This window comes from Jaculus jaculus, chromosome X, assembly GCF_020740685.1.
Source record: "Jaculus jaculus isolate mJacJac1 chromosome X, mJacJac1.mat.Y.cur, whole genome shotgun sequence".
Taxonomy (NCBI): domain Eukaryota; kingdom Metazoa; phylum Chordata; class Mammalia; order Rodentia; family Dipodidae; genus Jaculus; species Jaculus jaculus.
The window spans coordinates 94,523,423-94,542,046 of NC_059125.1; the positions used below are offsets into that span (position 1 = coordinate 94,523,423).

The following is an 18,624-nucleotide window of genomic DNA, read 5'->3' on the forward strand; positions in this document are numbered from 1 at the left end:
GCTATGCTTACGAGTTCCTGGATGACAGTCATATTTTCCTATGTAGTGTCTATCAATCACAAAAACTTTTCAAACGAATGCCACCCTAATTTAATTGGCATGTACTTATTCATGTAAAGGAAAAAATACTTTTTTTTTTTTTTTTTTTGGTTTTTTGAGGTGCGGGTCTCACTCTGACCCAGGCTGACCTGGAATTCACTATGTAGTCTCAGGGTGGCCCCAAACTCATGGTGATCCTCCTACCTCTGCCTCCCAAGTGCTGGGATTAAAGGCGTGCACCACCACACCTGGCTTCTGCCTCCTGAGTGCTGGTATTAAAGGTGTGTGCCACCATGCCTGGCCGAGAAAATACAAGTTTTTTTTTTTTGATTTTTATTTATTTATTTGAGAGTGACAGACACAGAGAGAAGGACAGATAGAGGGAGAGAGAGAGAGAATGGGCGCGCCAGAGCTTCCAGCCTCTGCAAACGAACTCCAGACGCGTGCACCCCCTTGTGCATCTGGCTAACGTGGGACCTGGGGAACCGAGCCTCGAACTGGGGTCCTTAGGCTTCACAGGCAAGCATTTAACCGCTAAGCCATCTCTCCAGCCTGAAAATACAAGTTTTGAGTGAAGAATAATTTTGCCACTAGAGGCTCTTAATGTATTTTCTAAAGTCTGCCTCAAGCTGGGTGACCTGGCAACTTCTCCACATGAAGTCAGAAATAACAATAATCTGCCTCACAAGCTAGTTTGAAAGTTTAAAGGGGATATTCCACATAAAATTTTTAGCATAGTACCTGACACATAGAAAGTAGTTTAGTAAATGTTAGGTAATGTAATGATTAGGGGAAAAGGGTGGTTAGAGCATTAGAAAGATATACTTTTATTTTCAAAGTAAATTAAAAGCTTTATCTAAAATCCATCCTCTTTCTTATACAGAGGAAGCCAAAGACAGATGTCTTAGACCTGAATGACAAAGAACATAGTGAAGTAAGGGTAATTTCAACCACCTCCTCCCATATTCTTACTGGGGGGGGGGGAACCCAAGAAGCAGGAAAATAATAGTTTCTTCAGGGCTAGAGAGATGGCTCAATGGTTAAGGAGTTTGTCTGTAAAGCCTAACAACCAGAGTTCAATTCCCCAGTACTCATGCAAAGCCAGATCCATAAAGTGGTGCATGCATCTGGAGCGCATTTGCAGTGACTGGAGGCCTCATTCTCTCTTTGCTGGGTGTGGTGGTGCATGCCTTTAATCCCAGTACTCAGGAGGCACAGATAGGATGATTGCTGTGAGTTTGAGGCAAGCATGAGACTACACAGTGAATTCCCGGTCAGCCTGGGCTAGTGTGAGACCCTACCTCAAGAAAAAAATAATAATAAAGAGCTGGGCGTGGTGGTACAAGTCTTTAATCCCAGCACTCGGGGGGCAGAAATAGGTGAATTGCCATGAGTTCAAGGCCACTCTGAGACTACATAGTGAACTGCAGGTCAGTCTGAGCTAGAGTGAGACCCTACCTCGAAAAACAAAAAAAAAAAAAAGGAAAAAAGAAAGAAAAGTTTCTTGAGCAAAAAGTGCAATTTTTCTTAAAGGTACATAGCTATCTTGGAGTTTCTCTTATCTTTACTGGCCTCCCTCCAGGGCTTTTGGAGCTAAATATTGTGTATTAATTACTTTTCTTAGTGCTGGAACAAAGTATCTGACTAAACCAACTTACAGAAGAAGGGGTTTATTTCAGCTCACAGTCTCAGAGTACCGTTTATCATGGAAGGGAAGGTAATGGGAGAAGGGTGGCTCTACCTGTGACAGCAAGAGCAAACGGCAGCTGCTCACATTCTTTTCTACAGTCAAGAAACAAAGAGATGAATGAATTCTGGTGCTCAGTTACCTTTCTCCCCGCCCCCCCTTTTTAAACATTTATTTGAGAGCGACACACAGAAAGAGAGAGAGAGAGAGAGAGAGAAAACGGGCGCGCCAGGGCTTCCAGCCTCTGCAAACGAACTCCAGACGCGTGCGCCCCCTTATGCATCTGGCTAACGTGGGACCTGGGGAACTGAGCCTCGAACCGGGGTCCTTAGGCTTCACAGGCAAGCGCTTAACCACTAAACCATCTCTCCAGCCCCCTTTCCCCCTTTTTATTCCGTCTAGAACCCTAGTCCATGGGAGAGTACCACCCACAATTTAGGGTGGGTCTTTCCTTCTCAGTTGAACTTGTCTAGAAATGTCCAGAAGTGTCTCTTAGGTGAAACTAAATCCAGTCAAGTTGGCAATGAAGATTACTCATCACATCTTGTCAGAGGCCCTTTGAGCATAGCATATGACCTTTGCTCACCATTTAATAATCTCCACATGATACTTGACGATTTGCTCTTCCAGACAGACCTTGATTCCTAACTAGAGATTTCACCATCATCTGCTCTGATGTTTACGTTCCTGCAGTCTAGTCTCCACTAATAATGTACACATTGTTTCTGCCCACCAGTAGTAAAGTACCTTGCCAGCTGGGCTGCTAGGCAGTCTGGGATCTGTAGAACCCATCATACAGTAAGCATATAATAAAGACTAAGAAAGAGTAGTGGCTAAAATAATAAAGAGCAGTGACAATTTAGTGTTGGAACATGAAAACCAATAGTATCTAACCTAGCTATAAATCCCCCAGAGATTTCAGTGTAAACAATTAAACTACACCACTTATGCTGCTTTCAATATTGATTCTTCCTTCCCAGCAATCTCTTCAAACCACTCTGCTGCTGACCAGATATAATAATGAACTCTGCCAACTAATGTTATAACCAGAAGGTACCATTGGTATGCCTGGGTTAGGAGTCAAATCTGAATTCACTGCTTCATTACTCATCTCTTCATCAGAGGACCAACTCTTGGGATTTTGGACAGGAAAGACTACAGAGAATGAGAGATGACACCCAACTATTCAGGACTTGCAATGATCCCTTCAGCCCACTTCATTTTCAAAGATGTACCTAGAACAATAGTCATGGCATTCCTGCCTTGTACCATATTCCTCTCGGCCCTCTTCTCATTTTTCTTCTCTCACTTCATGTTCTGTGTAAGACACAGGTGGCATCATTATCCTGGGCAAGGAAGAAAACAGCAGATACCTCCTGCTGTTGGCAGAGTTTGTGGGAGTCAGGACACTTGTACTTCAACCTCAGTGCCCAGGAGGTGCCTGGAGAAGCCCTACTGTGGAATGGTGGGCAGAGCAGTGTTAACAAGCACTTAAGACTGTGCTGTGTGCTGATGACTCAAGAATCCCACATGATCCCACACTCGTGCTAGTTGCCACTTCCAGGAACTAAAATAGATCTCTAGTGCTAAGAAACAGTAGGTCTTTAGGTCTGCTCAGGAAAATGCACCCAGTCCTAAGAACTGGCATGCTATTCTCTACAATGAAATGTTACATAGTCATTAAGCATGGCAATTGTGTCCACTGTGCGGGTGGAAACCAGAATATGAAATAATGTCAAGTGAAAGCAACAAGCTAGGGAAAACTATGTAAAACAAATATGTAAGAGTACATCTTTAACTAATTTAAGGTAATAATGAGTGTCATGTGATAGGCACTGCTCCTTGAAGAGGACAGATGTGTGTGCTCCAGTAACAACCCTCAGTGGTTCCTTCTCACCCCAGGCACAGCAAGACAGAAAGCAGGCGAGCTGAGCTGCACAGCAAGACCAGCCCAGGCCCTGACTTACAACCTTACAACCTACGTTGTGCCTTCTCTTAGTCACTAATACTAGCAACTTGTCTGTCCAGTAGCAAGGCTTTATCTCTAGAGAACCCCTCCACTTAAAAGGTTATAAAATTGGGCTGGAGAGATGGCGTAGCGGTTAAGCGCTTGCCTGTGAAGCCTAAGGACCCTGGTTCGAGGCTCGGTTCCCCAGGTCCCACGTTAGCCAGATGCACAAGGGGGCGCACACGTCTGGAGTTCGTTTGCAGAGGCTGGAAGCCCTGGCGCGCCCATTCTCTCTCTCTCCCTCTACCTGTCTTTCTCTCTGTGTCTGTCGCTCTCAAATAAATAAATAAAATTTAAAAAAAAAAGGTTATAAAATTAAGGAATTTCTTTGCTAGGTAAGCTTTGCTATTGGCTTCTAACCTGAGCTTCTCCTCCTGGGTGAGGCCACAGTTCATAAAGTATATTTCACATGAAATCTGTAGCAGCATTTCTCTATTGAACCAGCTTAGATCTCTGTCTTTAATTTTATTCAACAAGGGGCACTATAGTTCTTTTATATTCCATGCCTCCTTCTCCAACATGCTTTGTTATTACTATTGTTTTGTTTCAGACAGAGTCTCACTACCAGCCCAGAATGGCCTGGAACTCATGATCCTCCTGCCTCCTGCTGTGATAAGGGCCATGCACATCCTATTTGGCTTCCAACATGTTTGTAATCACACATTGTTAAGGAACAAAAATGGGCTGGGGATGGGGATATGGCTCAGTGGGTAAAAGCTACAAGCATGAGAGCCTGAGAGGGTCTATAACCCCAGTTCTGTGGGTAAGGACAGAAATTGTTAAAAACCCACAGCCCTACATTCAAGAAAATAACGTGGATGAGCAATAGAGGAAGGATACCCTAGAGTATCCTCTGGTCTTTCACTCCTGTAAGCACATCTGCCTGCACACATCATACACCTCACACACCACAACCACTACATGTACTACATACACACACCAAAAAAAAATACCAACATTACAAAAAAGGAAAATTGTTATGCTCATTGCACTAGGTTATACCTGCCCTTTAGGTAACACCACAAATAATTTGGGGATTAGAAAGCTGAATGACAAGGGAGCAGGTAGGATGAATTGTTCCTCTCCCTACCTATATTCAGTGAACCTACTAGAACATAACTGACCCTTCAAATTTTGCACTGTAGTGAAAAGTATCTGCCAAATCCCAAGGCAACCAAACATTCCAAGATGAGAGTTCATGAAAACTCACATTGGACCTCTTTTAAGTCAGGCTGCTATGTGAATTGCACTCATATACTTTTTAGTAGACTGCTAGAAGTTCTTTATTTGTAAAAACATTGATACTCATATTGTCACCTTGTCATAGGTAGTAGAGTTAGTCAACTTTTATTTTTTTAATATTTTATATTTATTTATTTGAGAGAGAGAGATACAGAAATACGCAGGTAGAGAGACAGAGAGAGAGAGAGAGAGAGAATGGGCATGGCAGGACCTCCAGCCACTGCAAACAAACTCCAGATGCATGCACCCCCTTGTGCATCTGTCTTACGTGGGTTCTGGGGAGTCAAACCTGGGCCCTTTGGCTTTGCAGGCAAGCACCTTAACCACTAAGCAATCTCTCCAGCCCTCAACTTTTATATTTTATCTAACACACCTCTGGGTAAAATTCTCTCCCCATAGCCCTGGTCTCAACACCTGCCTCGACCTCATTTTTCTAAAATTAGCTTTCAATAAGTATGTTTTGTTGCTGGGTTTTTTTTTTCGGGGGGGGTAGGAGGTGGATAGAACAAAGCTATCACATTGATGTTAATTAGTTTAGTACTAGTTACTAAAAACTTACCCAGATTTCACTAGTTTTTTTTCCCATCAATGTCCTTTTTTTGTTCAGGATCTAATTGAGGACCATATACAGTACAGCTTTTCACTAGAACCTGTTATATTTAACTATAACATAACTGCCAAGAAACACCCACACCAACAGGGAAGGGGCTCTTTCAAATGGTGCTTTCATTTGCCTGAAATTAAGTACTAACTTCCAATTTCTCAACTTTATGATGGTACAAAAGTGATATGTATCCAATAGAAAACAGATTTTGAAGTTTAGACCTTGTGCCAGTTACTTTCTGGTTGCTGGGAAAAAAATACCCAGCCAGAATCAGCTTAAGGAAGGAAAGGGATTTACATCAGCTTAAAGTTTCAAGGGGATGTTTCATCATGGTGAGGAAAGCATGGCAGGAGCAGACAGATGGCATCACATCATCAGTATCAGCAGAGAGCAAATAGCAAGAGCTAGAGCAGCAAGTGGGTTTGGACTATAACACCTCATAGCCTATTCCCAGTGACACACTTACCCCAACAAGGCTCTACCTCCTAAAGGTGCCACAACCTTCCCAAACAGTACCAACAGCTGGAAATTAAGTATTCAAATACATGAGACATTTTACATTCAAGCCACCACAGATCTTTACCTATGTTAGTGATACACAGTACCATACTCTCTAGCAATGCTAAGCACCTCCCAGTTAGTCATATGATCACAAAATAAACAGCTGTTCTAAGTGTTTGTTGAGTTAGGCAGACTAAATGAATTTTTAACTTACAGTGGGTTTATAGGGATGACATATCCATATGTATTATTATTACTCTTTATTTCAAGGGAGAAAAAGAATAGAGTGTTGAAGAGGTTCAGTAACTTTCCCAATGTCACAGACCTGTAAGTGATGGATCCAGGATTCAAGTCCAGTTCACCCTGATTCCAAAGCTGCTTTTCTTAGCCTGGATGCTTAATTGCCTCTCTGAGTACTCACCATACTTCAGACACTGTGTTAGGTGTTAGAAGTACAATGGTTAAGGTATATAAGTACAGTAAGAGAATATAATACTACTAAATACCTAAGTTGATATAGCATTCTCTTGTTCTCAAATATTCCTTGACTTGGTTACAAGTAAATATAAATGGCAAATACAAATAGTTACTATTACTGGGCATGGTGGTATATACCTGTAATCCTAGTACTCAGAAGACAGAACCAGAAGGATGGCTGCAAGTTCAAGGCTATCTTGGTTTACATAACGAGTTCCAGGTCAGCCAGAACTACATAGCAAGGCTCTATATCAAACAAACAAACAACAACAACAAAAAACCACACACCCACTACACAGTGAGTATCCACAATTTGAAATATTAGAATTTCCTTTTTCATGGGCTGGGGAGATAACTAAGTTGTTAAAGGCGCTTACTTACAACATCTGCCAGTCTGCAGTTCAGTTTACCAGATCCCCTATAAAACCAAATACACAAAGTGGTACATGCATCTGGGGTTGTTTTGCAGAGGCAAAAGGCCCTTGCATATCCATTTTCCTCTCTCTCAAGCATATGTGTGAACATATAAAATTCCCCTGTTTTAGGTCTTCAGAACAAAGACCTTACTCTCTATAAATATCTTAAGATCCATAATAAATAGGAATGGATGTCAGAATCTTTGCACATTCCTCCATTGTGTGGCTCAGGGACAGAGGTAGTAATGCCATACACACAACTGAGATGCCATGTAAGGAAAAATACTGAGAAATAGAATATGATTATATATTATATATATTATATATATATGTGTGTGTGTGTGTGTGTGTATGTGTGTGTGTGTGTGTGTGTGTGTGTGTGTACATATACATACATACATACATACATTTTTAGAGCTCAGTAATAACCATTATATTCCATTTCAAGTGTCCTTTTGTACTTGGCTTAGTTGGCAAATTCTATGATGGGAACTTCCAGTGGTCGATGACTATACTTTACAGGCATGCCATTTTGAATTATATTCCTCAGAAAAAAAAAATGACTACTGATCCTGTAAGTAATAAATTGCAATAGGATCTTAAAGGTGAATGATTGGAAGACTTAAATCTCAGCAAGTGACAATCATTCCCTTTTTCTCTTTTGCCTGAAGACAACCAAGTGTCATTGTCAAATACTCTAACCCCCACCCAACCACCCCCCACCATACACACACACAAGGTAAAATGAGCCTAAGGAGAAGCAGCCAGTTCTGAAAGACAAGAAATCAATGGGGGGGACTCTTAAAGCAACTGTCCTACTTTAATTAAAGTGATATAACTTACATTCAAGTATATGAAGACATAATTTTTTAAACATTTTGTCATTATTATTATTATTATTATTATTATTATTATGTTACTTATTTATTTGACAGCGACAGGCAGAGAGAGAAAGAGAGGGAGAGAATGGGCACATCAGGGCTTCCAGCCACTGCAAACGAACTCCAGATGTATGCACCCCCTTATGATTCTGGCTTACGTGGGTCCTGCGGAATCGAGTCTTGAACTGGGGTCCTTAGGCTTCAAAGGCAAGCACTTAACTGCTAAGCCATCTCTCCAACCCTGAAGACATAATTTTATGGCTTGTCTAGAACTACTAGCAACAAATAGTATCAAAGATCTATCTCTACCACACTCATCAAAACAACTACGGAAGGAATGGAAAAACAAATATTTGCAGACGTGTCCAACCTGTGGCCCACAGGCTGCTTGCAGCCAAGGACAGCTATGAATACAGCCCACCACAAACTTGTAAACTTCCTTAAAACACTGAGATATTTTGTAATTGTTTTTGGAATTTGATTGTGTGGTTCTCATCTATGACCCTTGTAAATGGCAATGTATGAAATCATGTATGTATGTGTGTATGAGATGAAAATGGAAGCAAAAATGTGTAGGAACCAATGATGAAGGTGGGAAGAGGCGAGGGGGAGGACATGGTGGGGCATGTTTGACAACACAATATATACTTTTATGAAATGTCTTTGTTTTGTATGTATGTGTATATGATGTGCATGCACATGTGTATGTGTGTTCATATGTGTGTGGGTACACATGCATGTATGTGCCACACATGCATGTGTGCATAGATGTTCATGCATGTGTAGGTATGTGTCTGTGAGTGGGACTGTATGTGTCTGTGTGAAGGCCACAGAACAATCCTCAAGAATGCTGCCCATCTTTTTGAGACAGGGTCTTTATTGGCCTGGAGTTCAACAATTAAGCTAGACTAGCTGGCCAGCAGGCTTCAGTGATCCTCCTGTCTTCTGATCTTGCCTTCTAGTACTGGGATACAAGTATACATCACCATGTCCTGCATTTCCTATGGGTACTGGGGAACCAAACATGGGCCCTCATGCTTGCAAGCCAAGTACTTTACCAACTGAGCCATCTCCCTGTCCTTTGTATATGTAGTATGTATATATGACATGAAAGTGAAAACAAAAGTGTAGAGGAATATAGTGAACTAACAAAAAGAGGCAAGAAGGGGGTGTATTAGTCAGGGTTCTCTAGAGGAACAGAACCACTAGAATTAATTGATATTAAAACAGAGAATTTACTGGATTAGCCTACAGCAGTCCAATAATAGCTATCTTCAGGCTGAGAGTCAAGAAACCTGGTAGCTACTCAGTCTACGTAGCTGGGAGCCTCAGCACTCCCAATCCAGCTTTGAAGGGTCTCCTCTAACGTCCACACATACTGCGACCTACACACACATTTAAAAAACAGCTTTTCCTTCCAACACCCAGCATCTCTATCTCCACTAAAAGAAACCAGGGCTCATCTTAAATGGCTGCTTCCAGGACTAGGGCTTAGAAAATATACAATATATGATGAAACTGGGAATGAATCCAAAGAAGCGATCAGACTAATTGTTACCTATCTACAGGAAATAAGAGCCAGACAAAGGAACTCTGGCCAAACTGGAGAAAATTTGAAGATAACAGCACAAACTGACTTTAAAATGCAAAATTCAAAAGAAAAACACTCAAGTGATATTTAAAAACTGCTTACAATTAGCAGCAACTATTATATCAACTTCTTGCAATAAAATTGGTACTTAAGGTAGAGGAAGGAGCATTTGGAATTCAGTGTTATTCTCATTTACATAGTGATTTTGAAGCCAGAATGAGACCCCCAACTCAAAAAAGGGGTACTTAAAGAGAAAAATGGTTAAGAGCACTTTCTTTACAGGCATGACGATCAGAGATCACCTGAATTTGATTCTCCAGCACTTCATAAATAGCTGGGTACAGCCATGAATTTCTGTAACCTCAGTCCCGTGGGGAGCAGAGAACAGAAAACCATGGAGCCTTGTGGAAGAAAAGAAACTGCAAGCTCTGAAATCACAAAAGACTCCATCTCAAGGGAAAATTGCACATAGGGCACATATATACCACACTACACATACACACCCAATAAAGAATTAGGTGTTTAACTTGTATTTTTGGAGACATTTTAATCCATGTCATATACATGAAGAAAAGCTCATTGCCCCCTTTAGTGCAGTAGGCAGTTTGTAAGTCTCATAGAAGAGAAAAAGCTCAACTTTACAGAAGAATGCTAACTAGTAAACATATCTGAATAAGAGAATTAGGGAATCAATACTTCATAACCCACAATTAACCTATGCATTCAGAAAAATAAATTTTAAAAATCAAAAAGTCAGGAAATAGGGTTAATGGGTGTTAAAAAATCTTTAAGATACTCTTGGGAAACAAAAAATAGTCACAAGGTAACAAAATAACAGCCCACAAATATTTTGTTAATTACAAAGGGATGATTACATGAATAATTCTAAGAGTCACTACCTTAACCATCACTTTTACCAAGAATGGACAATGGAGATATGGCTTAGTGGTTAAGGCACCTGCTTGCAAAGCCAAAGCACCCAGGTTTGATTCTCCAGGACCCATGTAAGCGAGATGCATAAGGTGATGCACTGCAGTGGCTGGAGGCCCTGGCATGCCCATTTCACTCTCTCTCTCTCATCTCTCTCTTTTTCTCTCTCCTGCCTCCTTCCCACTCTCTTTCAAATAAATATTTTAAAAAGGAATGGACAATAGACATGATGTACCTCCTGAGGGGAGGGTGACATGAAGTTCACATTATGACTTAAGTATTTTTGCCAAAAGGTATTTTAGTATGAATTTAATCGAGCTACCATATCTAAATTCCAGTTTATAATAAGTTCAAAATCAAGCCATTTGTTTAGCATGCCTGAGTCCTCTGGCTTATCCTGACCACCACAAAAAATAAAGAAAAACCTAAAAAGAAAACAAACAAGCCTGGTTTGCCCAGGACTAAGGGATTTTCCAAGATGCAGGAGTAGTGCCTGCTTAAACAGTGAAAATCTACAGCCCGTCATCATAGTTGCTACCCTACAAGTGGACCAACCCATGTGAGGCTGGGGATCAAACCCAGGTCTTTGTGCATACAAGGCAAGTACTCTACCAACTGAGCTACATGTTACACTTTTGTATCTCACTTGTCACTTTCAATCTAGAACAGTCACCCCAATTGTTTTCATGACGCTGATTTTGTGGAATGATTCATTCACTGAATCTTGGTGATGGCTACATTGGTGTCCATTGTATAAGTCTGAAAGACTTGTCTTTTCCCCAAGGTAAGGTGCCTAACTACACTAGTTGAACTGATGAGTTCTTGGTTCAAGTGAGAGACTTTGAGAAAGTGGGAGTGATTGTAAAAGATACCCAAAACTAAACCTCTGGTCTGTATACGCAAGAACAAATACACACAACATGCATGCACATGCAAATAACATATATGTTTGGTTGGAGATATAGCTTAGCAGTTAAAGGTGCCTGCTTGCAAAGTCTGACAGTTTGAGTTTAATTCCCCAGTACCCACATAAAGTAAAATGCACAAAGTGGTACATGCATCTGGAGTTTGTATGCAGGAGCAGGAGGCCTTGGTATACCCATGCTTTCTCTCTCCCCATCTCAAAAATATTAAATATTTTTTAAAAACCTGTACAGGGCAGGAGGGACTTCTTATTGTTTAAAGGCACTTGCTTTCAAAGCCTGAAGGCCTAGGTTCAATCCCTAGTAACGACGTAAAGCCAGATGCACAAAGTAGTACGTGTATCTGGAGTCTGTTTGAGGTGGTACCAGGATTTGGCATGCCCACTCTTATTCTCTCTCTCACCTTGCAAATAAATAAATATTTAAAAAAAAACTGCATGCACTCACACACACACATGCCAAAAAAAAAAAAAAAGATGATATAAGCATGGTAGTGGCACCAATATAATCAAAACACTCAGGAGACAGAGGCAAAAGGATTGCAAGTTGAAGTCAGTCTGGGTTATAGAGACAGCAAGATCTTGTCTCAACAGACTATAGAAAGAGTTGAGGAGGGGCTGGTGAAATGGTTTAGCAGTTAAGCACTTGCCTGTGGAGCCTAAGGACCCCAGTTCAAGGCTCGATTCCCCAGGACCCACGTTAGCCAGATGCACATGGGGGCATACTCATCTGGAGTTCCTTTGCAGTAGCTGGAGGCCCTGGCGCACCCATTCTCTCTATATCTGCCTCTTTCTCTCTCTGTCATTCTCAAATAAACAAATAAAAATAAACAAAAAAGAGTCAAGGAGATAGCTCAGTCAGTAAAGTTCTTACTTTGCAAGTATGGGGACCTGAGTACCATATAAAAATATTGGGTGTCATGTGGCAACATGTTACCTGTAATCACAGTGCTGAAAAAGTAGATACAGGAGGATTCCTGGAGCTTGCTGGTCAGTAAGTCTAGCCTAATTGGCAAGCTCCAACCAGTGAAAGCCCTGTCTCAAAGGAAGTGAACCAGTGGCCTCCACATACACCCACACATAAGCTGACACATGCACACACATTTTTAAAAAGTGGACAGTTGGGCTGGTGGGATGGCTTAGCAGTTAAGGCATTTGCCTACAAAACCAAATGACCCAGGTTTGATTCCCCAGGACCCACGTAAGCCAGATGCACAAGGGGACACATGCCTCTGGAGTTCCTTTGCATGGCTGGAGGCCCTGGCACACCCATTCTCCCTCTCTCTCTCTCTCCCTCTATCAAATAAATAAATAAATATTTTTTTTAAAAAGTGGACAGTGCCTGAGAGGAATAAGAACAATACCAGAGATTGTCCTCTGGTCTTCACATGCTTGTACATACATGCATTTGCACCTGGATACACCGACACATACATACACACAAAAAATTACCAAGAAAAACTTAAAAATAAGGACAAAGAAAGAAAGAGAGAAAGGTAGGAAGGGAGAGGGGAATGGAAGTGAACGGAGGAATAGGTGAAAGAAAAGAAGAAAAGAGTGGAGGAGAAGGAAAGAAGGGAAGAAAAAAGATCTATACACAAAAAATAAAACCCAGGCCGGGCAGGGTAGGACATGCTTTTAATATCCTCACTTGGGAGGCAGAAGGAGAAGGGTCACCAGTGATTTTGAGGCCACCTTGAGACTACATAGTGAATTCCAGGTCAGCCTGGGCTACAGTGAGACCCTCCCTCAAAGAAATACAGAAAGAATAGATTTAGGCAGAGGAAATAGGGAGAAAACATTCAAAGTTAAGGCAAAATACAAGAATAGCCAGAATAGAAGAAAATTGTCCTTTTCAGGGAAAGGAATTCAATGTGTATAAAGGAAGGAAAGTCCCCAGATTATGAAATGGCTTTTAAGCTTCATCAATAATTTGAGATTTTAAAGGCAATAATAAGCCTGGGACAGATAGATATTTAACAAAAGCAAAACAATGAAATATGCATTTTGGAAACATCAGTCAGGCTTAAGTGAATGGAATGCAGGGGGACAAAAGCAGTATTCACAGAGAAGATGAATTTTGCAGTAATAATATGATGAGAGATGATGGTGGTCTGCCAGGATAGCAATTTGGTGAAAAACTAGATGAGGCTAATAGCACAGGGTGACTGAGACATCATTCCTAGTTTTGTGACTCAGGTGACAACATGGGTTAGAGTCATCAAGACTGAGACTAGAGGACAAACAAGTTTGGGGAAAAACATAAAACATTCAATACAGATATATTGAATGGAGTGTCTGTAAGTCTACATAGAATATACCTTGTACACAGACACAGAAAGCAGACAAAAAGAACTACGGTTTCTGGCTTAAGTAACTGGTGGATGGTTTTGTAACTTACTGGTGTGGGGAACAAAAGAAAGGAAATTTTACTTTTGCTTTTTTTGAGATAAGGTCTCAGGTATCACGGGTTAGCTTCCAACTTGCTATGTAGTCAATGATGGCCCTAAACTTCTGATCCTCCTGCCTCTACCTCCAGAGTACCAGTATTTCAGGCATAAGCCACTACCATGCGGTTTTATGCAACACTGAGGGTGAAATCTAGGGCTTCCTCCATGCTAGGCAAGCAATCTAGCAACTGAGCTACATCTCTAGTCTCTCAAAATCTAAAAGGATATAAAAGTCATATGGAAACCTACTTTTCTGGACCATGTACTTCCATGTAGACCAGCTGACAGAAAGCTGGAAAAAGCCACACTGCATGCAATTCAGTGGGAGATAGAGAAACCACCAGTGGAGATACTTAACAGAGGACAATGAAAGCATTAAATTTAGCCAGCCAGGCCAAATGAGCCAATGGGTATGAGCCAACTGGTACAATAGTGGCATGTTTGTTATGGGGGAACCAACGACTCTATATGGACAGGAGGCCCACTCCATGGAATACATCCCTGATATTGAAAACCTCCAACAGGGGAAGTCAGGAGCCTACAAGTGTAACATCTGCTGGTGTCTGGCTAAATGTATATACTATGCTCACCAAACTTCCCAATAAGCACTTCTCTTAATGTTCATACCCATTTATTAATGCTACTGTCACTGTTGGTTAGAGAAGCTGCTCTTTACAGATGGCAGTGACCTTAGGATGACTCAGAAGGCACCATAGTGCTGAGAAAAAGTGACAGAGGAGTGCTCAGCATTGTAACATCTCGATCACACCTCCCAAGGCTCAGGGTCTAATGCAGAAGAGGTGGCAGAAAGACTGTAAGAGCCAGAAGGGTAGGACTCCTTACTTTGTGCTCCTCCAGACACAAAATAGCCTCACAGTGCCTGACACGACCTACACAAGACCATCATAATAGGAGGAAAAGATCATCTCATCAAAATAAAAGAGACTGGTTGGGGGGTGGGTATGATAGAGAGTGAGGTTTCAAAGGGGGAAAGTGGGGGCAATGAGGGATTTACCAAGGGATATTATTTACAATTATGGAAGCTGTCAATAAAAAAATAAAATTTAAAGCCAGGCGTGGTGGCGTGCACCTTTAATCCCAGCACTCGGGAGGCAGAGGTAGGAGGATTGCCATGAGTTCGAGGCCACCCTGAGACTCCATAGTGAATTCCAGGTCAGCCTGGGCTAGAGTGAGAGCCTACCTCAAAAAACCAAAAATAAATAAATAAATAAAATTTAAACAAATGTTAAATAAAAAATTATGCTAAAGATATAACCCCAGGGCCGTGCAGTTACACACCTATAATCACAGCACTGAGGAGACTGAGGCAGGAAGTTGTGAAGGGTACAGTTAGCCTGAGCCACAAAGTAAGGCTGGCTCTAAAAAAGGTTCCTCTCAGTTGGGTGTGGTGACACATGCCTTTAATCCCAGGCTGAGGTAGGGGGATCGCTGTGAGTTTGAGACCAGCCTGAGACTACATAGTGAATCCAGGTCAGCCTGGGCTAGAGCAAGTCCATACCTCAAAAAATTTAAAAAAGGTTTCTCTCTTGAGAAGCCCAGCCTAATATAGGGCAAGCACCACTGTTCTCTTACATGTCTTTTTTATCTCTCTCAACATTAGCCATGCTTAAATTTATATTAAAACCTTTCATAATAAACTTCAACTTTGTTAATCCATTACATGAACTCGGTAGGAAGGAACACACCTGTAAGCCCAGGACTAGAGAGACTGAGGCAGGATTTCTGTAAGTTCAAAGCTAGCCTGAGCTACATTGTAAGTACCAGGCCAGACAGTGATACATAACAAGATGCTGTCTCAAAAAAGGGAGCAGGGATGGTGATTGTTCAGTGGTTAGGACACTTGTCTGCTAAGGCTAATGACCCAGGTTCAGTTTTCCAATACCCACATAAAGCCAGATGAACAAAAGGGGCACATGTGTCTGAAGTTTATTTGCAGCAGCTGGAGGTCCTAGTGCACCCATACTTTCTGTCTGTCTCTCTTCTCCCTATCTCTCTCGGCTTGCAAATAAATAAATGAAAATATTTTTTAAAATGCTAGGTGCATGGCTGTGTCATGGTGCTACATGTACCAAAAGCCATCTGTTCTTTCTTTTTCATTTCCAATGTTTCTGTATGTAAATTGTACACAAATGTTTGAAAATCATGGACAATACTTCTTGAAGACAGTATTTTTTAAGCAGTTAACTATTTTTTACAGCAAAAATCAAACATTATGAGAAAGGGTTTAGATAACTACTACAAGCCAACACCTCCAGTTTAGATTACTTCCTTCTAATCTTTTATTTATTTATTTATTTATTTTGCAATGAGGACTCATTCTGTAACCTAGGCTGGCTTTGATCTCACAACAAACTTCTGACATTAGTTTTCTAAGCACCAAGGTAATACATAGGAACCACCATGCTCAGATCTTATCTGGTGCTTTTAAAAGGATAGCTATTGTACTATGTAGTCTATGCCTTTATTTTTAATATTTGCTTATTTATTTATTTATTTTACTTATTTATTTGAAGGAGAGGAGAATAGATGTGCCAGGGCCTCCTGCCACTGCATATGAATTCCAGATATATGTAACCACTTTGTGCATCTGGCTTAACATGGTAAGTAGGAAATCAAATCCAGGCCAGCAGGCTTTGCAAAGAAGCATCTTTAACTGCTGAGCCATCTCCCCAACCAAGTGAGTATATTTCAGTATACTCTGCTGTTTTGAAATCTTGAAAATCCTTTCTGGCTGAAATGATTCTGCCCACCCTAGAGCTAACCAATTCTTACAGCTAGCAAGAACTTTGCAGGAAGATGTATATGCTGTTCAGCTTTCCTTCATTGTAACAAAATGCATGATAGACAACTTAAAGGATAATTTATTTTGACTCATATGTTCAGTCTCTGATCACTTGGCCCCACTGCTGTTGGTTCTGCTGCAAGACAGAACAACCTAGCAGGGAGTAAATGGTGGGAGCAAAGCTGATCACCTGACAGTGGTAGGAAGTAAACAGAAAAAGAGGAAAAGGTCAGGATCCCAATATCCCCGTCAAGAGCATACCCTCAACAAACTAAGTTCCTTCAGGTAGGTTTCACCTCCCTCCCTATAGGACACAGGCTGGAACAAGCCTTTGTTTGACACCCGGGTCTTTAGGGATCATTCCAGAGCCAATCTAGAACAATGCCTTTCATATACAAAATAAATGATCCAGGTCTAACTCCTCTAACTACAACATAAGCCCAGAAGATAATACTGTTCTACCTTAATCATCCCAAGGCCAGGTACCAGACAACTAGAGACCAGCCCTATGGCTAGAAGTCTGCCAAAACTGTTCAAACTAGTCAATCATAAACTATGGGCTTTTCCTTGACATTTCTGAGGAAACCACAATAAAAAAAACATGCCCCAAATCTTCCTCTTATGCCTTATGCCTCCAAATCACCCTGGTATTTTCCCTATGAGGACTTGCATAGTGTGCTATGTCTCCTATCTTTATCACTCATAAGAGATGTTGTGTTCTTTTTTTTTTTCCTTGTTTTGTTTTTGGGTTTTCGAGGTACGGTCTCACTTTAGCCTAGGCTGACCTGGAACTCACTATGTAGTCTCAGAGTGGCCTCAAACTCCTGGAAATCTTCCTATCTCTGCTTCCCAAGTGCTGGGATTAAAGGTATGAGCCACCATGCATGGTTTTTTTTTGTATTTATTAAGAACACATTTTGTATGGATACATCATGTGTAGGTACCATCTTGTCCCTATGTGGGACAGCAAAAGGAAGTAGTGCAAATCTGGGGCCAAGGAGTAGGTGTGGTTAACATTAGGCAGATATGCTAAGGTTCAATCTAGCTCTGACAGGGGCCCTTCTACTTATGACCCAAAGACTGGTTTCCCTAGTCACATTCCTGGGGTCTGCAATGTAGCCATGTGGCAAACCTGGAAGCTTCTGCAAGTTCAGCCTTAACCAGCAGCCTACATACAGTCTTCCAGAGGCAGCTTAGCAAGTGAAGAGAAGCACTACCTCACACTGTGGGGTGTGAGGAAACAAATCCATAGGAACAGCTCATCTCAGGACAAAGGGTTCACCTTGAAGCTTCTTAGCCAGGTTTGGAGGACAGCATAGCCTGTCAAAAAAGAACAGGAATGAAAGGAGAACCTACAGGAACACGGTAGCTTAAAATACAAGCCTTTCCTAGCAGCCAGGTGTTCCTCTCACAACTATCCTTTCTCATGGTCCATATACTGTCTTCTCTTACCTATCTTCCTCATTGGAGGAACTTAACTTACAGTAGGGTTATGGTCCAAAAAAAACTGCTGTAAGCTGAGAATATTAACTCAAAAATGCATTTAAGGGCTGAAGAAATGGCTTAGCGGTTAAGGTACTTGCCTGCAAAACCAAAGGACCCAGGTTCAATTTCCAAACACTCACATAAACCAGATGAACAAAGTGGCAAATGCATCTGGAGTTCATTTACAGCAGCTGAAGGCCCTGACCTGCCCATTCTCTCTCTCTCTCTCTCGTCTCTCCCACTTCTTCTTCTCTCTTTCTTAAATAAATAAATATTTAAAATTCATTTAAGTTGCACATGGTGGATCTTGTCTAAAATCCCAGCACTCAGTAGGCTGAGGTAGAAGGATCTCCATGAGTTCAAGGCCAATCTAAGCCACATAGTGAATTCCAAGTCAGCCTGTGCTAAGGTGAAACAATGTTTGAAAAAAAAATTACATATAGTAGAGATGTGGTAGAGCTCGATCTCTGAGTTAGAGCGCATGTTTATCATGCAAAAAGTCCAGGATTCAAATCCCACCCAAATTTATTTAATACCCCTAACTTAGCAAACACCACAACTTATGTTTTGATGGTCCTATGAAGCATA

General features: G+C 41.3%; 1 protein-coding gene across 1 annotated transcript in view; it reads right to left on the bottom strand.

The window, feature by feature from the left end:
- Positions 1-18,624, bottom strand: part of Trmt2b (tRNA methyltransferase 2 homolog B) — a 78,293-nt gene that overhangs the window by 246 nt on the left and 59,423 nt on the right.